Below are 25,852 nucleotides of genomic sequence, written 5' to 3'. Positions count from 1 at the left end.
CAAATGTTGGGGGAAATTGTATACAAATTTTGAACATATGTAGATGGCATTTAGCAATTCCAATGGTGACAGCCTTTATCACAATTTGCTTCGTAAATGCGTTTCAAGTGAATTATTTCGCATTCTAAGCTTTGAGAAATGTCCGACTTGTATTTTTCGACAAATTTTACTGCACTCGCCCGAACCGTATTTTCATACATGTCTTCAAATTCCCACAAAAAGGAAAACGTCCGGCTCAAATTTCTCCTAGCTACAAATCGTTCAGTAATGGCAGTGATTACCGAATCAACGATCACCAGGAATGTATTATTTTTAAAATCAGACTCTGATCTAATTTGAATTATCTTCAGAACGTCTTTTGGGTTTTCTCTTTCGGATGTCCGGAAACTTTGGATAGCAACTGTTTTTCATTCGTATAAAATTATTTCCCATTGGTTCCTGATCAACTTCAAATCAGCTACTAAGGCATCTAAATGTCGGACCTCAACATCTATGGTGTCGTCTCTAGCTTGGAGGACCTCGTTTCTTTCATTAATGGTAGTCAGTATTTTGAACCAAATTGAGGACAGCAAGATACATTCGAACTTGTTGATGTACTTGAGAATGCCGATAACATCGCCGTATGCTTGCGCAGTCAAATTTGGCTTTTGGTTGAAAGACTATGAAGAGAGCTCGGTACATTTTTTTTTTAGGATGTCCCATCGTTGTGGAATGCTGCTGAAAATAGTAAAACATTTTTGTACAACTCCGAAGAAAGTAATTGCAGCCGTGCAACATTCTGCAGCATCAACACCACATAAATTGATACTGACGTAGTGACGTTGTGCTCCGTTGTAAGTTCCTTTCATATTGGCGCCGTTATCGTACTCTTGTCACGACAATCTTTTAATGGGATTTCATGTTTACCTAGAATATGGCACATTAGATCAGCGATTTTCTGACCAGTTTTTTGGTTAGAATTCACGAAAGCCAAAAACCGTTCCTGAATTGTAAAATTTGTTGCTTTCGAATTTAATTGGAGGTAGCACAAAATGAACGCAGTCTGTTCAACGTGACTAGCATCAGGCGTAACTAACATCAACGATAATAGCAAAATACTCGGCTTTCTTGCCTTGATCTAATATAGTTTCCCCCACGTGTTTTGCACAAATTTCTATAAACTCGTTCTGAATGTCTGCGGAAAGATAGTGAACTTGTAAACGTTTGTGCTGCTATTGTGAAATCCTAACTTTCTCCAAATGATCTCTAAGTATCGGATCATAATGGCTTATGAGATCTTAGATGCCCAAAAATTCCCATCGTTTCGTTCACCAAGATATATACCTTCGCCTCGAAAGCTAAACCTCTTTCAACCAAAAATAAAATAGTGTCCAAAATTCTATATAAAATTTCTTTCCACTTTTGAGTTTCAGTGATTAGCTGTTCATTGATAAGTGTATCAATTGTAGCCTCCTTTTGAATTAGATTTTGTAAAGATCGCCATTGAATATAACATTTAATTTATCTTGAGTATTTTCGTGTGATGGCAGTTTATCGTATAGCTTCTTTCATACCTAGAATTTTGAATATCCGCAGAACAAATTTTAGGTCGATTTAAAGTATTGGTGCTTGAAAGACGACTTGGTAGGCAATAAAAATCATTGCTACTGGCACTCCACACTAACCAGTCACGCTCCACTTCCTCTCCATTTCGCAAGATTCTGTTTAACAACGAGGTAGGAAGAAAATGCCTCGTCATGACAATCACGTGGGAAATTATTATTCACGGTATCGATATTCTTTGATACCGAGTTGGTGGTATTGTTGGAAGACTTTTTGGAGATGACCTTCATCAGTGTCACCACGAAAACTTTAAGATTTCGGATTCATGTAAGTCATGTATTGTTTCCTCAGGCCCAGGCAAAAAATCATTAATAATGCTTGCTTTTAGTTGCTTTTGAAATTCGGCTTAAAATTTGCACATGGAACAACTAAAGACTCTCCTGAATTAAAAAAAAATGTCTTAGTACCACATCGAACAACTAAAGACTCTCCTAAATTAAAAAAAAATTTCTTAGTACCTCTAAATCGCGGGTCCCCTGAGAAATACATTTTTGTTTGATGTTTTTATTGTCTCCTCAGGCCCAGGAAAAAAATCATTATCAGTATTCGTTGCTTTTGAAATTCGGCTTAAAATTTGCCCATGGAACAACTAAAGACTCTCCTGAATTAAAAAAAAAAATGCCTTAGTACCTCTAAATCGCGGGCCCCCTGAGAAACCCCGGGCCCGGGGGGAATCCCCCATCCCCCAAAAATTAAGATTGACAGACAACTAGCCGGTATATGTTAAAAACTATCGATTGCCATACCCTCAACGCGAAGAAATAAACCGCCAAGTAAATAAACTGTTAGATAACGATTTGATTGAACCTAGTTACTCTAATTACAATAGTCCTTTGATTGTAGTCCCAAAAAGGATACTAATGGTCAAAAAGCTTAGCGCATGTGCGTAGACTTTCCCGCAGTAAACAAAAAACTCATTGCTGATAAATTGTCACTAGCTAGAGTTGACGATATTTTAGATAACCTTTGCAGGCAAAGTATTTTTCCACATTAGATCTTTTTTCGGGATTTCATCAAATCACCTTGCATCGTGACTCACGTGACATTACTTCTTTCAGCACTGACCGAGGTGCATTTAGATGGAAAGTTCTTCCATTTGGCTTAAATATAGCACCAAATTCATTCTCACGAATGATGACAATCGCTTTTTCGGGTATACCACCCAATGTCGCAATTTTGTACGTCGACGATATTATCGTCATAGGTTGTAGTGAAGCACACCATTTTAAAAATGTTTCAAAAGATTTCAATACTTGTAGGTCTTGCAATCTCAATCTTAACCCAAATAAATGCAACTTTTTACGACCAGAAGTTACATTCTTAGGTCACAAATGTTCAGCCAAAGGTTTGTTGCCAGATGACTCCAAAATAAACGCAATTAAAAAGTATACAAAACCGACTGATAAAGACGCGGTACGACGATTTGTCGCATTTGCAAACTTTTACAGACGGTTTGTACCTAACTTTGCGTCTCTGGCAGCGCCTCTGAACCGATTAAGCAGAAAAAGAGTTGAATTCGTATGGGATGTTGAGTGCGAAAGGGCATTTTTATTTTTGAAAGCAGCATTACTTTCACCAAAATTACTACAATACCCAGATTTTACAAAACAATTCATTATTACTGTTGATGCTTCCACAACTGGATGTTGCGCTATTTTGAGTCAAGAACAGCAAGGCAGTGATTTACCAATTTGTTTCGCTTCTAAAGTATTTAATAAAGCAAAGCAGAAAAAACCAATTATAGAATTGGAACTCTAAGCTATTTACTTCGCAATAAAGTAATTTCGACCATATGTTTACGGCACCCATTTTATTGTAAAGTCAGATCATATACCTCTAGTATACCTTTTCAATATGAAATACCCATCTTCAAAACTTTCAAGTATAAGGCTAGAACTAGCTGAATATAATTTCACTATTGTATATATTAAGGGTAAATCAAACGTTGGTGCTGATGCACTATCGCCTATTACAATCGATGAGATTAAGGAATCGAACAAACAAATTTTAGCAGTACAGACAAGATCAATGACAAAACGGCAACACGATGAAAAACTTCCTTCAGACTATACCCGCGGTAGGTATGCCTGTCGTAAGAGGCGACTAAAATCCAGATTCAAGGGGCTGTGTAGCGCAACCCTTCAGGTTGCCAGCGCAATATATAGCTTCTCCAAACCCAATTGTCAACCTCACCTATCCGCGGCAAATCCTGTTTCACTAACAGACGAGGCTCTGGCGACCCCAAGCTCCTCATGGAACTTGGTGGTGGGGAGGGAGGGAATGACGTGAAGGCGCAATGTGGCCACATAAATCGTTCCCGAGATGGTCGGGCTAGCACCTTAATGGTGCTGTGGTACCGGAGCGTACCGGGTCTGTATCCGGCAAAGGACCATCACATCGAAAACACTCCCCAAAGCCTTCGGGGAGCAACCTTATCGCTACAACAACAACAACAACAACATGAAAACCTTCTTAGGAAAACTTACAAAAACGACGAAAAACAACTCACTTTACACGTTTACGACAAATTTTCATTTAATTTTTCAAAAAAGATTCCACGAATAAGATCTAAAATTACTTACGATAAAGATAAAAACAACAAATTTGAGATTTATTGCGCATATGAAACATAAAAAACTCGAGTTATTAGTTTTGAGTTTGTTAACGAAATAATTACTTTAAGCTGCAGACAAGATCTGAAATTACTTACGATAAAGATAAAAACAACAAAATTTGAGAATTATTGCGCACCGTATCGGTAACCTTATAACAGCTGATTCGACCAAACTTATGAGAATCAATGTAATCGATTATTGGTACCATATCGTAACGCAAAGATCGTAACCGTATCGTAGCCAACCAATTGGTTTTTGGTTTCTCGCCATATCCATAATCTAAATATATTTGAGTTGGCGAATTTAATAACTTTTTGTAGATTTTATTCATTGTTTTGGATACGTTATGACTAAGAGACTTATTTTTTGTGGAATATGTTTGTAATTTTTGGCGTTTTCTTCATTTTTATTAAATTTTCACGATTTTTAGGTTACCGCACCAATAATCGATAACAATGTATCGTATAGGGTTACGTTAGGGATACGACTATAGCGATACGACAAACGGAACCAATGACTCCGCTTTTAGAGAAATTACATTCGAGGCTTGAATCAGAAGCCAGCAAACGAAAAATTAAGCAAATAGAATGTCCTAAAGATGCTATTTTTTCAATCATTTTCCAATTCTAAAATTTAAAAGACCACGGAAATAAATTTTGAAAACATTAAAAATTATTGTAACAGATCCCGTAGAGACTGTAACCGACAATGACAAAAACTTAAGTTAATGAGTATCTACCAAGACGACCCTATTTCAGGAGGACATTGTGGTATGAAAAAACTTTACGCGAAACTAAGAACAAAATTTTATTGGAAAAACATGACTCGTGATATAGCAAAATATGTTAGGAGTTGTAACAAATGTCTTTTGAACAAAGTTAAACCAAAAACTAAAGAAATAACACCAACACCCTGTAAACCTTTTGAAATATTAGTAAGAGTAGTAGAGTCCAAATATGGTAACAAGTTCGCACTTACCATGATTTGTGGCATGACTAAAGTAGTAGTAGTAGTAGTAGTAGTAGTAGTAGTCGTTTGTTTTATTAAACAGAATCTTTTTACAAAGTTGTTTACAATATAAAATTTTATTTTATAACTAAACTTTGGCGTAGTGCCGTCAGTTTATAAGTACTCGAAGTAGGCTTTTCTGTACATTATATAATAAAATATTTCTTAAATTAAGTTTCAAAATTCCTCTTCTAAAATTTGCTTCCTATACTTTAACGCTGATTTAACGTACTGATTCAATGTGATCCAGTTTTTACCATTTAGGTATTCCTTAATCTCTTGGTGTGTTAATGCACTTTTTTTTAAAAAATAATATCCTATATTCCATAAGTACGGGACAACTACCCAGAAAGTGTAAAACGTTTTCTTCGTTTCCCGAGTTGCAAATTGGATAGCGATTATCTGGCTGCTCAAGATGAGGTTTGTAATTTAGTTTAAATAGTTTTCCTCTTACGCGAAACAAATTGCTGATCGCATATATGCTAAATTCATCTCTAAAATAATTAAGCTCACAAAGATTATGTTCGAGGATGGGGTAAGTTCGTCTTACTTCGCTAGCTTGAGCTTTTAACAGAAAATGTTCCCTTTTCACTGCATCTATTTTAGCTAATATATTGCGGTGCCAATGTCTCCACAAAGTGTTATCATTTATTAGAATTGGTTCACCGTACTCATTGGCAAGCGCATCCCACTTTTGAAAACATTGAGACCTATTTTCTAGCAAGTGCATTGCGATTAGCTTTGGAAGACGGTTATTACCCATTTCCATAACCCTGCAAATATAATTGTAATGTATTTTCAAGAAGTCAATATACAATTCTGGAAGTCCGGTTTCGAGATGAATCATATAGTTCGGGGTGTTACGCGGTAATCTGAACAGCCTTTTAATAAAGTACCTCAGCAACTTTTCTACTTCTTCGTAATACTCAATTCCCCACACTTCTGATGCATAGCCCAATACTGCTGCTTCAAATAGTTTGTACTTATGACTATGTGGAATGTATTTTTTAGACAAAAAAGATCTCCAGGTGCTGTTTATAGCATATTTCGCTGATTTAAGCTTACTTGATAAATGTTTATAGTAAGAGGCATTGTACGTTATAACTACTCCTAGATACTTGTATTCCTTAACCTTCTCCAACTCGTGACCACACAAATGCCACTTTTCATCTCTACAGTATCTACCTTTTGAGCCCCTGAATATAAGTACTTTTGTCTTATTCGTATTTATTGTAAGCCACCAGTCACTACAGTACTCCTCTAGTTTGTTGATCATTTTCTGTAATTGTTTTGGGGTTTCTGCTAAGATAACTACATCATCGGTATACATAAGTATCTTTATATGGATGCCCCTAAACGTAATACCCTTTGGCAAGTGATTCACCAAATCGTCCAGGAAAAGCGCAAACAGTAATGGGCTAAGTAGGCAACCTTGTTTAACACCCGTTTCTGTTGGAAACCATTCTGAGGCAGTGCTACCATCCCACACCCTTTCAACGTTATTTTTGTAGAGACTGCTTATTATTTCTAGCATTTTCGTTGAAAGACCTAAATTACTTAATTTGAAGAAAAGAGCATTTCGTATTATGGAGTCAAAAGCGGCCTTAAAGTCCACGAACAAAGCATACAGTTTTCTCTTCTTTGAAATGTAATGCTGAGATATGCTAGATAAACTAAAAATATGGTCGATTGTAGAGTATCCTTTTCTAAATCCCGCCTGGAACTCACTTAAAAGCGAATTCCTCTCTACCCACGCCGCTAACCTTTCATACAAAATGGAGGTAAATATTTTTGCAATGGCATTCTGAAAGGAGATTCCTCTGTAATTATTTGGGTCATTTATGCCACCTTTTTTAAAAAGTGGGAATATAATAGCTTTCTGAAGCAGCGAAGAGACCGAACCAGAGTTGTACATACTATTAAAGCAAGCTGTAAGCTGCTTTATAAAGTTAGGAGGGGCATGTTTAAAAAATTCCGCGGGTATGCCGTCAGGCTCAGGTGCCTTATTATCTCTAGTTCTTTTAAGTGCGGTATTCACTTCATCCGCCGTAATTTCACAATCCGATTCCCGTACAGTCACGAAGGGCAGTGCAAAACTTAGAAAACTTTCCGCATCTAACTGTGCACTCTTCGCGAACCCCGAACCATTTAGCTTCTTCACAAACCCCCAGTACTCTTTACTGTCTTTAATATCGGCGAGTTTCATGGCCATATTTTTAAAATATACATGTTTTTTTGCGTGCAAATTTCTTTAAATTCTTTGTTAAGATTTTGATATTCTCTCAAACTTTCTTGCGTATCAAGTCTTTTAGCTTTACGTAAGGCTGAAAAGTATGTCCTTCTGGCTTCTTTGCACTCATAGCCAAACCAGGGGTGCACGTTCTTTGTACACACTTTTCTGTTTTGACAGTGTTGCGCTGCCTTTCTTACACAATCCACTAGATCACTCAGTGAGTAGCTGCTGCTATTTATAGTACTTAACATTTGACTTAAATTATCTTTGTATCTCTAGATTTGTTTATCATACCATTTAAGCCTAGGGAGAGGGTTCATAATGTTTGCGTTTACATTTGGTTGAGCCATAGTATTCAAAGTGACTGATAGTGATTGACGATCAGAGTATAACATATAATCAACCTTGAAGGAATCTATTAATGTAATCAAATTACCCCTGATTAAACAATAGTCGATCACTGAATAGGCAGTTCCTCTTAGAAATGCGAAATCTCCTTCTTTATCACCAATTGCGCGACCGTTTAATGCAGTTAACGAAAACGAACTACAGAACTCAGCAACTTTTTTACCGTTCACATCAACATGCTTATCCTTTGAAACCCTTTCGAATGAAATAGGGGAAGTTGCTAGTGTTGGACTACAGTTAAAAAGCTGTTCTTCTCCACATCTCGCATTAAAATCACCCATCAACATAACGTTATCAGTGTCCAGCTCAAGGACAGTCTCATACAGCGCATTAAAATCGCTTTCCCACCTATTACAGTTTAAATAGACCGGTAAGATATAAATTTGTTCTCGATAAAGACTCAATTCAATTACACAAATATCTCCTTTCTTTACAAACTGACCTGACCAATTTCTGTTTACACGTTTTTTAATTCCAAACAGAGCTCCACCGCTAGCCCTTCCTCTCACATAATTTATTGTCGCATAAACCCAAAATAACAAACAATCTTTGAAAATATTTTCAACGCTGTCCAATCGCTCTTCTATAAATGTTTCATACAATAAAAATACCTCGAAAATTTTAATATAATTTATAAAATCGTAATTAGATAATTTTGTTCTTAAACCTGCCACATTATATGCCAGGACCTGAACATTGCAAGCCAACGCTTCTACAACATTCTTACTACTTAAACTGCTTAGTTTTTTGTGTTTGCATTCAAAAGTTGCTTATAATCTATAAAGGCTGAGCCAATTTTATCGCCATAAATTTTCTTCAACTCGATGAGACCATCGGCTTTACCACATACAAGACGTTGTTCATGATTCCAGGAATACCATTTATTGTTGATCCTAAGTTTATGATCACGCGCCAATACAGGGATGCCGGTTTTTAATGACGCCAAACGTTTTTTAAGTTGCAGCATTGTTTTTTTCTGCTGCTGTTTTTCTCTACTTAGGTCTCTAGAGATTGAAATCGCTTTACCTGCCAGATTTTTGGTGTGCACTAAAATTTCTGTTGCTGCGTCCTCTGTAACAAATTCCGCCGCTACGGTAATTTTTGAGTTTCTTTCGGCCAACCATCTAGTTCCTGCAACCTCAACACGGTTCCCCATTTTTAAATTTGCTTTACATACTGACTGAACCGCTTCCGTGGTCGAATCCTTAGCCGGGATGTTTCTAAAAATAAGGGCCTTTTTCTTTGACTGTTCTTCTAGGTATCTAAGCTTTTTTCTATCTGCCTCTTGTTCATTGGATACTTTAACAAGTGCCTTTTTGAGCTCTAGGTTTTCTTCTTCTAGCTTGTATATTTGTGCTTTAACAGTATGTAGCTCTGTAGTTAATATTACTAAATCTTCTTTCGTTGCAACATTTTCAAGTTTACTATCCATGGTAACCATTCTTGTGGATAGTTCCGACATGCTTTTACTAAAGTCGACATGCATTTTTGCCATAAGTCCCAAAACCTCAGTGCTTCCCTGGCGATATTTCCGCGCAGGGACGTTTTGCATTGCTTGACATTTGCGTTATTTTTACTCGTTTAGTGAGCTGCCTAAAAGTATGCAACACGAGTTCTTATATTTAGATTAGTAGAGCTCTCTGTGAGAACAGTTTTGTACTGTGCAGCTTTTGAAACGAGTAAGCTTAGGTTCGAACCTTGACTATGCAGCCTCTGGCGTTAGATAAAAGTAACTCATTGACTTCTTTGCTTGTAGCTTAAGCGGCGAAATTTCGTTTTGAGAGTTCTCGCTTGTTTCCCGCTCACATATGTAGATTGATGATTATTTATTGCAACAACAATATTACCTTGTAATTTTGATTTTAATTTTATAAGATTCTCCTAAGGATTTTGATTCCCAATTTGAAACTTCAACAGTCTTGGATGCGGCAGTAAACGCCCTTTCGATCTGTATGCACTTTATTGCAACTCGTTTACGACAGACTTAGAAAATTCACGATAACTGGGAGTGCCCTTTAACACAACTTCACTCAACGACAATACTTTCATGACATGACTAAATAATTGGTAACAATAGCTGTACCAGATAAATCAGCAAAAACCATTGCATCTGCAATTTTTAAAGGCTTTATTTTCACATACGGCACAATGAATGCCATAAAATCAGATTTATGTACAGAATTTAAAAATGAATTATTTGAAGAATTAACTGAACTTTTAAATATTAAACATAATTTTTCAACTGCATACCATCACGAAACTGTTGGTACAATCGAACGTCATCATAGAGTCTTTAATGAATACGTAGGTATTTTTAAACGAAGGGCATATTTAAACGAACGAATCCTTTTCAGACTGCGATGTATATTTAAAATATTTCACATTTTTACACAATACTACCGCAAGCAGAGTTTTCGACAATCAATTTTCTCCTTTCGAGTTAGTTTTTGGAAAAAAAAGGCAACTTTGGCTAAAGAATTAAGAAAAGAAAAAATTTACCCAATTTATAATGTCGAATACTATGCTAAAGAAGTTAAGTATAGAATGCAGAAAGCACACAAACTGGCACAAAACCTAATAAATAAAAATAAGTTACAAAGTAAAAATCTCTATGATAAAACGGCTCGTCCATTAATTGTCAAAATCGGGGATAAAGTCCTTTTACGGAAAGAACCACATTAAAATATGAAGATATTTATCAAGGTCCGTTTACTATAACTAAAACTAACGAACCTAATGTAACTATTTTCGATGAAGTTAAAAATAAAGAAAAAGTGGTACACAAAAATCGCCTTAGTAAATTAAATTAACATTGCTTTGATACATTCATTAAACGTTAAAATCCGATACACAAAACAAATGCAACAAAAAAAAAAAAAAATCCAGAAAAAATGTTAGTACTAGTTTTATTTTCACCATTTTTAAATAGCTGCGAAGGCACAAAAAACTCTTAATACAAAAAAGACAATAACACAAAATTTTGTATATTCAAATGAAAAATGTATCTCATAGAAATTATTCATACAATCTAAAGAAAAGCATGTTTAACAAAAGCTGATGGTATTGTCATAACAAAATTTTATTTCCTACGTTACAAAAAAAAAAAAGAAAATAAGAAATAAAAAAAATACTAATTCCTTCTCAACTATTTTATATGTAACGAAAATTAAAACTTTAACCAAAATTTATAAATACTTACAAAAAAACATTCAAATTAAAATGATATTAATATTTATAGCTTTGATTTAAGTTACTTCAAATAAACTACAAATATGTAATTACAATTTGAGCATTCTATTTATAAGTTATTTTCCAATTAGTAATAAAAATGGTTCCGAACTAACAAATTCAAAAGGGGGGAACAACACCCTTATGTATTGTAAACATATTCGTTCGTTCGCAACAATTTTTATAAGTTTATGGGCAAGAAGAATGTTTCAAAACTGATCACTTTGACAATTCTTCTTTTCCCCAAAAAGGGTGATGTAAGGATAAAATCCCCTTAAGTTAAATGTAGCGACACATCTGGCAACACTATTGCTGCCAATAGTAGATGTGTCATTGTGAATGTTAAATTATGTTAGAAGGAATAGGAAATATATGTAAATAGGTATTCAGCTGCTGTAAGGCAGTGATTTAGAGTGAATACGATGTATGCATAAATATTATGATTGGCAATAGTGCCATCGGAATTTTTATATTTCACCTCGACCATTCCATATTTTTGCAACTAAGTGCGTGGACGCTCGATTTTAAGACTTCTGTAATAAAGTGTAAGTTAAGTTATTTAAAATAATTAAATTAATTAACTCAAAACCAACTAAAGAGTTTTTCCTTTGAATGAGCACCAATGCAACGATATGGACGCGGCGACCTCCGCGACGATGGGATTTAATCCCAAGAAACCACGGGTAAGTCTTTAAGGTCGGCTAACGAAGCCGTAAGCTAACAGTCTGCTGATTTCTGCACTATTTGCCAAATTTTCATTAATTTTCAACCAATTATCTTCAATTGACTTCAGCATATGAAAATGTGAATTCCATCGGGTTGGACAATGCGATTTTAACGATGTAAGCATCATATGCGGCAAGCTTGCTTTTTTTTTTAATATTTCACAAGTTTCTTGCATGAAGCAATCAGGTCTTTGAGTTCATATGTAGCCTCAACACTAGCTTCTAAGACGTTGAAGAAAAAATGACTTAAACAATTTAGTCGTTCGTTGTTTTGTAATGCACTTTTAACATTACTTCCCCTATCTGTTGCAAAAATTATGTCGTCTAAACTAGTTATTCCGAACTCACCGAAAATTGTTTCTAACTTTCTCTATATTGAAACCAGTTGCTTGTGTGTAGTTCATGGATTTACGCCAATAACAAAGTCACATTTCTCAAAGTCTTTAACGAAGTGTAAAGTCGCACATAAAAAATCTCTCTTAATAAAATCATCTGCTTTTCTCTCTACATTAAGCGAAATGGTCGTTGAGTCTGGGATTAAATGATCTATATCTATATTTTTACCATATCTTGCACCAATATCCAATAAGAAACGGAATAGTTTCCTAAATCAAGAACCTTCCACAGCGGAAAAAGGGCGACAGTCTTCCACCTTCCAATCCGCTCAAGTTTCTACAGCTAGTTTTTTGTCATCTTCACTCACTTTCTGCTCAGGTCCTTCGTTTTTATTTCTTTTGTAGCATTGTGTCTGTTGAGATTGGAACTGTTCATTCCACGCAATACATATACCTTTTTGCAACTACGACAACAAACAAAATCGGCTACAATGCTGCCATCGTCTTTAAGAATTTCCGAAAACATTTCCCAAGTCGCACTTCTGTCCTTTCGTTTAATGCTCAATGTAGAAACACCTGTGGCAATTTTTTCTTCCACTTCTTTATTAGACTCCATAGTAGTTGCAAAGATTTACAAAATATTTAGCTAATAATAAATTAATTAACTAATTGAAAGAAATAGCATACGGAAAACTAACAATATCACCAAAGCTTCAAAAAATGCACGCTAGCAACACAACAATGTACACGAAAGTAAAATGAATACAGCACTAAAGTAGAACCGATACGAAACGAAGTATACACATTTAGACACAATTTTTTGGCTCATGACCATGGGTGGGCATTAGCTTAGCACCTGCTAAGCGGCCATATACATATACGACGAGCGAAAGAAAAATGACTACTTCGTCAAAATCAACGACCAAACACATTTAGTTTGATTTCGACGTCCGTACAATAAGAAAGTGTCGCACGCACTATTACCACACAAGACGGTCGAAAAATACGTACATATGAATGAAAAATTTTCAGGTTGCGTTGAAGTTATCATGGTGGAATAACCAGGTGAAGTGAGCCGTCAATTGTCTCGCTCTAAATTCTTCTTTGTTCTGTCATGCGGCCATCTGAAAAATTTTCACCAATATTGTCCCCGAAAAATTGTTTTTTTTTGCATTCTTCAGGAGTAAAATTTGGTAGTTTTAGTATTTTTTTTGTTTTCACATTAACCAGTAGATGAATATCGATGGAATTTTTCTGCTCATCACAGCTTAAGTTTTTTATTTTTATTTGATGCCAAACGTAATATATATATATAGTGCGAGCACTGGTCCTGTGTATCCCCCTGCATTGGCGTTAGGTGGCACTGATATACTGAAAAAAACCAGTTTCTCTAATGGGCTTCGTGGCAATATTTCTAACTACTTCTATTTTTCAAAGAGCGTAAACATTTTACCCTCTCTGACCGTTGAAATACATCCCCACCATTTCAGACAGCGTACATCTTCTGTCTTTTTTTATTTACTTCACCTGGTGATTCCACCATGGAAGTTATTTTTGTTAAAAACAGCAAAAATAGGGAGACAATGCTTTATAAAATAATAATGAATAACAAAAATATAAAAAAGGTAATTAAAGCTCATCTCCGTTTTATAACATCTTAATATATAAAAAACACGTGTCACAACATTTTCGGGCGTGATGGACTCCTAAACTACTGAACCGATTTTGAATTTGTTTTGCACCCCGTGTGTAGTTTGATCTAACTTGAGAGATAGGATAGGTTATATCTCAGTTTATAGTCGCAAAATTATTTTATTGCAAATTTTTTTATTTGTTTATACGTAATAATAAAATGTTACGTATACGCAGTGGCACTCATATTTTCAGGTGGTGCGGATATACTTCCGTGTAATTGCTTGGTGTTTAATTAAACAACCTGCTTATCAATAAAACATATTATAGCGAATGATATCAAGTATAGCACATCACCAGGCCCGCCGAGAGGGTGGGGGAGAGGGGTTTCGGAGGGAGCCCGCGATTTAGAGCTACTATGACATTTTTTTTAATTCAGGAGAGTCTTTAGTTGCGTAGAGGGTAATTTTCATACCCCTGGGTGACTAGGGTCTCGAGGTATAGGCCAAAACGTGGGCCAGTGAATGCCTAGACAGTGTTTATACAATATGGATATCAAATGAAAGCTGTTGATGGGTGAGGGGCCCGCGATTTAGAGGTACTTTGACATTTTTTTTTTAATTCAGGAGAGTCTTTATTTGTTCCATGTGCAATTTTTAAGCCGAATTTCAAAAGCAACGAAAAACTGCATTTCGTTTTAATATTATAGTGAAGTGAGATATAGGCCGAAACGTGGACCCGAGTACCCCTAGAATGTGTTTATAGAATATGGATAACAAATGAAAGCTGTTGATGAGTGCTTTGGTACAGAGTAATATATTATCCAGAGACGGACTGGGACTGGGATTAGGACTAGGACTGGGACTGAGACTAGGAGTGGTACTGGCACTGGGACTAGATTAAAATACATACCACCCTCTGGGACAGGCAATAAGGGATGCAGAAGAATAAGAAGAAATTGAGAGAAGAGAAAAGAGAGGAGAAGGAGATTGAGAAAGAGATAGAATGAGACGAAGATGGAGATAGATGAAGCGAAAAAGACGGAGGGGGAGTGAATAAATGGATTAGGAAAATGTGAAGAGGGGGGAGGGAAGAGTCAGACGGAAAAAGCTTATTAAAATGTATGGAGATAGGCCAAATTTAGGGCACGACAACGTCTGCCGTAGTAAAAAAACTACGAAAAAATGTATTTAATTAAATCACCGTAATTTAAATCGACATTTGAAACTTTAATTCTGAGGAGATCTTCCGAATGCTCAATTTGTGAGTTTGCTTCTGTACGAGATTTTAATAAAAGCCATAGGTGAAAACACTGATTCACAGGGGTTTCAGGGGTAAGAGTATTTACGCTCCTGTGGAGTAAAATGAAATGTCGACTTAAGCTTTGTTTGCAAATGTAATTTGTAATTTTTCCGCAAATTAAGCATTGTGGCCTATTGGCACTATTTAAAACAAAAAAAAAAAACTATACTTTCCATTCAACCTGAAACATAAAAAAAATTTTTAAAGGGTCCATATTTCTAAAGTATATAAGTGTGGGCGAAATATAAAAATTTTATTTTATACCCAACTATGCTTCACCTGTCTGTGCTTAACGTATAAAAAGCCTAGCATTACAAAGATATTTCTTTATTAATTTTCATAATGTTTGCGACAGTAGATGTTCAAGGCTTTAAAGCATACGATAATAGATTTATTGTAAAGGAAATAGCTGTGGTCCTCAACAATGAAGAATTCCATTGTTTCCACATAAAAGCTCCATTTGAATTTTCGGATCTGAGTAAGGATAATCAACGACAAGCTCATTGGTTAATGTTACACCACCATAATTTATTATGGTCCTATGGAAGCGATAGTTTTAAATCTGTAAAAAACTATTTGATGTCAACATTGAAGAACATAAAAGTTTATGTTAAGGGGCAAGAAAAAAGTGTATGGATAGCAGAGTTCCTCCAAAAGCCGGTGTTTAACATTAAAGAGGAGAGTACAGAATGTGATGGAATGAATCTCTTTAGATTATATAGTTTACACCTCGATGTTGTGCGTTATCAATATCATTTTCATACTGATTGTAATGTGAAAATCAATCAATATATATATATGTTTCAATGTTGATCAGTTAAGGTTTCTTATCAGCATGTTTTGATTTTTTCTCTTATATAAACATTCCCAAGCGTAGGTATTAATTCCATTATTTTTTACAAATCTCTTATCATCTAAAAACTTAACGTTACTTTATTTCTTTCTTGTGTATACAATTCATGACATTGTGATCTAAACATATACATTGAGTCAAAGTACAATTTCTTTTCGAATAAACATCTTTTAAAATCATTTGCAGAAAGTTTGAGAGTAACACATTGTTTAACACCCTTAATTTTTAATCTCTTTTTCTTCTCGATCGATGCGAATAGAATAAATTTTTGCTCTCAAACCAATAAATTCCTTCATTAATTTGCCATTATATTCATCTTTCATCATACCTAATCTAATAAAATGTCAAATAAAATGTTCAATCTGCCCCTGATCGGGTGCACGACAGGCCCGTTTTGCAACGAGAAAAAAAGGGGGCGGTACTACAAGTGCCCATCGACTCCTTTTTGTAGACGAGAAAAAAGGGGGTTGTTGTTGGGGGGTTGGGGGTTGGGTTGGGGTTGGGGGTTGGGGCTGGGAGTTGGGGTATACTACAGGTGTCCAACTGCTTTTTTTTGTTAAGGAGAAAAAGAGGGGGTGGGGGATTGGGGAGCAGTAGCTCGATTAGAAATCTATAGGACTCTTTAAAACGGCTCGGGTGAAGTCTAGGACTCATTAGAAATGAGGGGACATTTAAAAATTTGCGGCCCTTTAAAAATGTAGGGTCCCCCATTTAACGATACTCATTTTTTTACTCAAAGGATGTCAACTTATATACATTGAGACAAGTAGCCCTTATCTAATCTAAATGTATGTATATGGATGGGTGTGTCTGTGTCGGTATGTATTTTGCGGTTTATTGATATATATATATAATTTATATGCTGTCATGTTTACGACAAAGCTCTGCTTAAGGTAAAAAGCTCTAAGCCAAAACACGCCACCTATCGGTGAGACAAGCCAGAACACAAACCGGAAGAACGGATGCGACACGTAGCGGAATTGTTGAATGATCTTGAGGGGTGGTAAAAATTTCAGGTCAAGATAAATATAGACCTGGTTTCATTCCTTCGGTCAGACTCATCCCAGACTGGCCTGAAAATAATGAACTGATCCCATTGCTAAGACCAGACTGGTCCAAAAGTACTGAGTTTTTAGGGTGAGACATGCTGCCAGTTTTCCATACAAAATGTGATCCAGAACCGCCATATACATACTACTAATTTACGAGCAGTAAAATTAAATTTACGTGAGAGTGCTGACTTAGTGGTCGAAGAAGTGAATATTTTTTTGGGATAAAGCTCGAATCCTCACTAGAACCAAGCAAAACTCCATAACAAAACTTGAAGATTTATATAATGCATGGAGGAAAGTGAATAAAAATTCTAAAATTAAATCGGAAACGCAAAGAGAAAGAGAAGAGGTGTGGACGTCGAAATCAGATGACTTATTTGATATAGCAAGTGCAAATGCACTGGACCTTATTAAAAATTCAGAGGACAAATTATTTTTGGAGAATGAAAGAAAGAAAGGCAGACCAGGGTTTATGTATGGAATCGATTACAAAACAGCAGTAAGTGAAGAACGAATGGAGGAACGTAAACAAAATCATTTAAAACGGAAATAACAGAGTGATGGTCCATTAGCTGCTTCTAGTAAGAAAAATTTGTATATTATTTTTAATATAGTATAACATATATGTATTTGTACTGTCAGATGAAACAGCTGAACTCTCTTCCTGCAGTTCGGAGAGCGATATCAGAGAAATCGCTGCTAGCTATGAGGTAAGTTCAAGGTTATAAATTATAAATAAAACGTGAGAATGAAACTATATAAAACGTGGATGAGAAATAATTGAAACACACAGGGTTACATTACAAAACTATAACCAGAACACTTAATTCCTTTTTAACAGCTCTTGAGAGCAGAAGCTGTAATGCCAACGCCAGCCAAAAAAATTAGAGGATTTAAATATAATGACTCCAAAACTTGCAGACGCTTTAGATGTTTGCAAGGTCAGTGATCGAAAAGCCGTGTATTTAATTATATCTGTAGTAGAAGCAGTCGGTCTTAAGGTACAACAATATATTATAAATAAAACGTCTACACATAATGCTACGGAAAAAATACGAGCAGAACAGTTCAAAAATATAAAAGAACGTTTCAACAAGAACGAACTTGGTGCAATTTGTTTGCACTAGGACGGAAAGCTGTTACCAGCTCTTACTGGGAATGAAAAAGTTTACATACTTCCAATCATAATTCCATGCGGACGTACGGAGCAACTACTTGAAGTGCCCGCACTTAAAAGTGGAACTGGCAGAGAGCAGGCGTCTGCTGTTTGTAAAGCTCTATTTGAATGGGGACTTCAAGATCATATAAAATCCTTAGTGTTCGACACAACTGCCGTAAATACGGGCCGTTTTAATGGAACCTGTACGACTATTGAACACAGTCTTCAAAAGCAGCTTCTTTGGCTACCTTGCCGTCATCACATTTTGGAAGTCGTATTAAAAAGTGCCTTTGAAGTTAAGATGAGCAGAACCGAAAGCCCAAATGTAAAAATATTTGAGCAATTTAAAAATACATGGGGATATATTAACCAAAATAATGTGGTATTATGCATGATACATATCTATGTCAATATGTTTGCACTATTATTCATCATATTCTAATACTCTAATATGCCAACGTACTGTCTATGCAGACCACCCATATTGTATGCACATTACAATGTTGACCTAAATACATTTCATTTACCCCTACACAGCGGGAGTTCAACATCACTCACTAATGCCGACGGCAAGACCCGTATCTAGTTATTAATAGCGTGACCAAGTGTCAATGACAACTCGTCAATACGCCTGCCAAAATATTCACAATGACAAATTGTAAAAATAGATCGAACTAATATGCTGACTCAGTATGTAAATGTTAAGAATGCCATTTATTAGTGGCGGTGTAAATATGTATGTGTAGACTAGATAAATTTGTATCAAAGGGAAGACAATTTTCAAATAAAGAACAAATGCTTTTTAACGCTAACGATCAGCGCGTAAACAATACTTTCTTTTAGTAAACAGTTATTACATGGCGATCCTGCCAAACTAGATTAAAATTGGCAAAACTGCTAAAAAATCTAGTTGGAGGAAGATCCTGACAGCCTGATCTTCAATTAGCTGAAAATTTGCTCATAAGCTGAACAGAGATCCTCCCATCTCAACAAACAGTTCGCTAACTGCCAAGAATTTTAAAAGACAGGACCAAAGGTCCTGCAAAACTAAAAACAAAAATTAAGTAATCCTGAACCGAACAGGATACAAAGGAAGGCGACATTTTGCGCTACAAAGAGGATTCCCAGAAAATATTCAACACCAGTTATGAGAATTTGAGCGAATTAAAATCGAAAATATTACATTATCAGTTATGAGGATTAAGCAAATTAAAATCGAAGTTAACGGCAAATAAAGTTAAACACCATTCTGATCGGCAATAAGGATGACTGACCAAATAAACGCATAAGCGAGGTGGAATAAACAACATTCTGATCGGCAATAAGGATGACTGACCAAATAAAAGCATAAAGAGAGGTGGAATAAGAATAACTGAGCAAATAAAAGCAAGCGAGGTGGAATAAAGAAATCATCATCAACAGCAAAAATTAGCAAAATTAGGGAATTTTTTTTTCTCCTTCTTCTCTTTCGTCCTTAATAGAAAAACCTTGAAAAAAAGTATACAAATAAAAATTCTCAAACAGATTAAAAAAAGAAGAAACATTTTTTAAAAAGGGTTGCAGCTATTTCCTTACTATGCAAGAGATTACAACTGAGGAAGATTTTCATAAAATTAAAAAAAAAATGCGAAGACACAATTAGGGAATTTATAAAAATCTCAGAAGAAGTTGTGAAAAATAAAATAGCTAAGCAAGGTCAGACACCAATTACGATAGACTAGTATCGGCGACGGAACAAGCTTTACAAGAAGGAGGAAATTCCTATAATACCTTCCCCGACAATAAAAAGAAGAAGAAAACGGGGAGGTAAACAATTTAAAAAGAAGAAGGAAATAGCTGAAACTTTTAAACTATTAAATATTACAATCAATAAGGAAGATAGACTAAAATTAAAAGAAAAAATTAGATACTTAAGAAATAAAAAATAAATAGAGAAAATTCTCATTAGAAATGAAAATAAAATTTTTTCAGTAAATTGGAATGCTCGAGTCGTCCTCATAAAAACCTTTTAAATTTTTTTTCTCACTGATGTTGCCCCAAGATAGAAATGAACAAATGGGAACAAATCTATGAGGCGTTATCTGAAGAAAAAATTAAAGCAGAAACAGCATACAAATTCATAAATAAAAACACCACGATAAAACCAGAAACTATAGTAAAACATTTAAACACGATCGTAGAAGCCCTAAATAATATAGGACAGGTAAACAATACGGTAAATAATATACTCACTAAGAACACCAAACAGAAGCCTACCAATTCTTTTCCTGCGTACGTGACAAATTAGTACCCTCTTTAGCCAGATATAACATAGAAATAACTATACCAACTACAATAGAGGAAAAACTCCAGGTTGATTTTAGCTCAGTTCTAACCGAACTTTCCGAAACCGCACCCCATCACCAGCATTGAGTCACACTTCATCAGTGGAAGAAAATAAACACTAGATCTCCCACTCATTAATATCACAATGACACAAAACCGTAGTAGAATTCACCAAAACCGCCTCATCAATGCTACCAGAGTTTGATGGCAAGCCTGAAAATTTGCATAGTTTCTTAGATGCCCTTGATATCCTCGACCAAATCAAGGATAATCATGAAGCCATAGCTATAGCCATGATAAAGACCAAGCTAAAAGGCACGGCAAGAAATTTTATTAGCAACGACACTACAATTGCACAAATAAAATTAAAATTGAGAACCGCAATGAAAGGCGAAACAGTGGAGGTTTTAACTGCAAAAGTCCTGAATATCCAACAGCGCAGTAAAACAGCAAACCAATACACTGCGGAGATAGAAAAGATAACTAGGTCATTGGAGGGAGCATATAACTCGTATGGCTTAAACCCAGACTTGGCAACCAGATATGCAGCAGTCAAAGCGATGTGTAAGAACTGCTCCAATGAGAAAGTGAAAATGATCATGCAGGCGGGAACGTTCACAACAATGAACGATGCAATTTCAAACAGCTGCACGGAAATCACAATCAGCTCGAACACAATTTTAAATATACGGTAACAAAAGCAATATCAAAGTTATTTCCGTGGAGGTTATCGAAATAACAACTACGGAAGTTATAGAGGTGGAATATTACCACCACAACCAAGGTAAAACAATAACAATACCACAAATACCACAAAACCAAATAATAATACCCAAAGGGTTGCAACCCAAATTGGAAATAGGAATTATAGCCAGACACGCAACGTACGCAATTGTACGCACCAGGAAAACCAGTCGACTCCACTTCAAGAGCAATAAGCAGAAAAATATGTGTACTAAACCTAAACTTGAATAGCTACATATTCACTAAAACGACTCGAAGTAACTCAGTGTCAAACCTCCTAGTAGATTCAGGAGCAGATATTTCAATCATAAAAAAGAATCAAATATAGAATCATACAAAAATAAATACAACACAAATAATAGATTTAAAGGGCATAGGTCACGGCATCACCAGCACAATAGGCACAGTCAAGGCGGAATTAAAAGGTGATAACCTTCTAATTTATCATAAATTGCACGTCGCAGAAGACGACTTCCCAATACCATGCGATGAAATCATAGGTTTAGACTTTATTAAAAAAATAAGTGTGTGCGGTGCACACCCAGGGGAAGTTTACTTCTTTAATTTAGCATTTCGCCGTCTATCACGAGCCCCGTTGTTATCTTTCGGCATATCGGTCCCTAAACGTAACCAACAAAATTATGAAAATTCATTTGTTTACAGATATCGGTAATTCTATTTCTAACAAAATATCACAATCGTAATAAATTCTATTACAAAGACAAATCAAATGCAATTATGATGTAAGTGACGTTTCGCATTAAATGATTAAAAAACATATATTAAAGATAAAAAAAGAAATTATATAAAAAAAAAGAAATTATATAAAAAAAACTAATTATATAAAAAAAACTAATTATAAAAATTAGCCAACCTCGAACACGCGACCTTTGCGTGCTCATTCGCACGCTTACCACTGCGCCATATTGTCGTTTTAATTTTCATGTCAAATTCCGTACTTAAGATTGTCTATGGTGCTTTTGCTATATGAGTGTGGTGTGTTCGTAAAATTCCACACACACATATACATACAAAGCATCCTAGCTGCTATATGAGATTGGTGATGTTGAATTATAAACTCTGAAATAAAGGAATGGTGATTTTATACTCTAAAAACTCTGAAATAAATGAATGGTGATTTTATACTCTGAAAATCTGTTTGTTGACAGATATCGGTAATTCTGAAGTGTGACCTTCTTTAAATTAAACTAAGGAATATTTTTAGACTTTTAATTTTATTATTATTAATCAAATTTCTACAAAAGATACAAGTGGCTTATGATAACTAAAATATGAAACATATGTCTTAGTTTCGATTTGATCAATGTTCCTTTGAAACACGGCGTCAATTGCTGTTTTTGATCGCGTTGTAGATTCAGTGCGACTGCTGCAAAGCTTTAAATTAAATTTGGTGGCGAGAAATTCAATTAATGAGATCGATGTATACGAGGCAAAATTTACATTGAAATCTCCACTTAAAATCATCGGCATTTTGTGGTATATTTTATTAAACCCTCGTGGATGAATTCAATAATTTTAGTTATTGCTTTATTGGAAAAATATAAATTGCTACAATTACAATTGTTTTGTTGCTACCCAATGTACTCTCACAAGCACATATTTCTCCCACCTTAGAAATCTGAACGGACATTGATTCCAATTGTTATGCGTTGAGTGTTGTTTGTGGAGTAACAACACTACCCCCGTCATGTGTGTTATGGTAGATTGTAACCCCACCAGCTCTTGTATATGGTATTTTAAATTGGATTACTTTATCGAAATTGGGAATGTCTAAAAACGTATCATTATCAATCCACGTCTCGGAAAGAATTAGAAAATCCGACGATGATGCTATTCTGTCTAGTTAAATATCTTGTAATGGGCTCGTAAGCTTTGGCAATTAAAAGTGAATAATGACAATCCATTTCTCGCATTTATAAAATCATATAATACATTTTAAATTGTTTCAAGTCGATTCAAGTTAAGCCTTTCAAATTCAGCTCGCAACTCAATTGTGGATACTGTTGGTCTCCGGCCGTGATAAAATGTTCTATCATTTTTTGTGAGACAAGATGAAGCCCTTGGATCGATATTACTCGTGATAATGCGACGTATAGTAGCTGTTGAGCATGTGATTTATCATACTGGTAGACGATCTCACCAAATGTACCGCCTTGTGACTTATGAACCGTTATCGCACACGCAGAGACCAGAGGAAAATGGTTTCGCTTTACAAGAACTGTTTATTGCGTGCTAATGGTATAGAGGAAGTTCTTCGGTCTATTGGCACTGCCAGTTGTGAAATATTGTACTTATGTATTAACGCCGCTGCTTTTCTTCTGATTTTTTCACCAGTTTTAGCAGAATCAGCGAAATGCAGCCATAAACGACCAATCTCCCCATTGTCATTATCTAATATATAAAATTTTTCTGTCACGGTTTTAGAGGCTGAACTCCTCCGAAACGGCTGAACCGATTCTCATGAAATTTTGTGAGCATATTGGGTAGGTCTGAGAATCGGCCAAAGTCTACCTTTTTTTTCGCTACGTGTCTAGGGTCTTGAGATCAAAATGTGGACCCGGGTACCCCAAGAATGTGTTTATACAATATGGATATCAAACGAAAGCTGCTGGCGAGTGCTACAGTACAGGATAATTTTCATAACCCTGGGTGACTACGGTCTCGAGATATAGGCCAAAACGTGGACCCGGATACCCCTAGAATGTGTTTATACAATATGGATGTCAAATGAAAGCTGTTGATGAGTGCTATAGTACAAGATAATTTTCATACAACTGAGAGGCTAGGGTCTCGAGATATAGCCCAAAACTTGGACCCGGGTACCCCTAGAATGTGTTTATACATAATGTATATCAAATGAAAGCTGTTGATGAGTGCTATAGTACAGGATAATTTTTATACAACTGGGAGGCTAGGGTCTCGAGATATAGCCCAAAACGTGGACCTGGGTACCCCTAGAATGTGTTATACAATATGGATATCAAATGAAACCTGTTTATGAGTGCTATAGTACAGGATAATTTTCATACAACTGGGAGGCTAGGGTCTCGAGATATAGCCCAAAACGTGGACCCGGGTACCCCTAGAATGTGTTTATACAATATGGATATCAAATGAAAGTTGTTGATGAGTGCTATAGTACAGGATAATTTTCATACAACTGGGAGGCTAGGGTCTTGAGATATAGGCCAAAACGTGGACCCGGGTACCCCTAGAATGTGTTTGCACAATATGGATATCAAATGAAAGCTGTTGCTGAGAGCTCTAAAGTTCATTGTGATATTCGATTTAGTCGCATCAACCTGGCGGCCACCGTGGTGTGATTGTAGCGTGCTCCGCCTACCACACCGTATGCCCTGGGTTCACACCCCGGCAAAGCAACATCAAAATTTTAGAAATAAAGTTTTTCAAATAGAAGAAAATTTTTCTAAGCGGGGTCGCCCCTCGGCAGTGTTTGGCAAGCGCGGGTGTATTTCTGCCATGAAAAGCTCTCAGTGAAAACTCATCTGCCTTGCAGATGCCGTTCGGAGTCGGCATAAAACATGTAGGTCCCGTCCGGCCAATTTGTATGGAAAATCAGGAGGAGCACGACGCAAATTGGGAGAGAAGCTCGGCCTTAGATCTCTTCGGAGGTTATAGCGCCTTACATTTATTTTTTTAACCTGGCAAAACTGATAAATATGCATGCGAAGTCGAAATAAAGACAAGAATTAATAATACCCACATACCTATTTACATACGTCCTATTCGATTTGCCTGAAATTTGTAATGGACGTTGTGGCAGCGCGCTGCCCTCAAGTGGCCCAATGAAACCAGGCTAATCCTGTTCACGCGATCGATTTATATATATATATAACTTTTTTTTTTTTATTTTTATTTTGCCGAGTCTTTGATGGGCAGCGGTTTGTCAAGCGCCACGATCTGAGACTGCTCAGCTACAGAAGAAATTTCATCAGCCAAGCGTAATACTTAAAGAGAACAGAAGCAAACGTATTATACATTAATTTAGAGAGGTGAGAACAATCTTTTTTATAGAAAAAAGGGAGTCCGAGCTATCAAATGTGTTTGAGTGAGATTTATAATCTTGGCATAAACGCCGAAAAGGTTCATTTTGTTCGAAATTCGTTCTACATTGTTTCAGCAGAAGAGGTTTGAAGTGTCTCGATGTCCGAGAGGGAACGCAAAAGTTCACTTCATTCAGAAGGAATGGGCTCGAAATTGATCAATTTATAAGTTTTGTCATAAATATTACACCAAGCATTTCCCTTCGACTAGCAAGAGTTGGAAGATTGATAAGCTTTAATCGATTAGTATAAGGTGGAAGATTAGTTAAAGAGTCCCATTGGAAATTTCTTAAGGCAAATAGTAAAAATTGTTTTTGTATTGATTCGAGACTGTCTGCATGGACTTGATAACGCGGATTCCAAATTATCGAGCCGTATTCTAATATTGGCCTAACTAATGTTGTAAAAAGTGTTTTAGTTATGTAAGGGTCGTTAAATTCTTTTGACCACCGTTTAACAAATGCAAAAACACCTTTGCCTTTATTCACTGTAGCATTAATATGAAGATTGAAACTAAGTTTGGAATCCATCATGACTCCCAAGTCA

At 35.8% G+C, this 25,852-nt stretch overlaps 1 protein-coding gene and 1 long non-coding RNA gene across 6 annotated transcripts in view; one reads left to right on the top strand and one right to left on the bottom strand.

Moving 5' to 3' along the window:
* The window catches only part of LOC137236858 (axin-like), a 1,106,688-nt gene that overhangs the window by 165,507 nt on the left and 915,329 nt on the right, over nucleotides 1-25,852 (bottom strand). The window lies entirely within an intron of this gene.
* LOC137236864 (uncharacterized) lies at nucleotides 17,438-20,220 on the top strand. The gene is made up of 3 exons (XR_010948678.1): nucleotides 17,438-17,574; nucleotides 17,636-17,703; nucleotides 17,835-20,220. It is a non-coding gene; the product is annotated as an uncharacterized lncRNA (long non-coding RNA).

Source organism: Eurosta solidaginis, chromosome 1 (genome assembly GCF_040869045.1).
Source record: "Eurosta solidaginis isolate ZX-2024a chromosome 1, ASM4086904v1, whole genome shotgun sequence".
Taxonomy (NCBI): domain Eukaryota; kingdom Metazoa; phylum Arthropoda; class Insecta; order Diptera; family Tephritidae; genus Eurosta; species Eurosta solidaginis.
The sequence above is the reverse complement of the archived record's forward strand: the minus strand, read 5'-3'. Positions and strand labels throughout refer to the sequence as shown.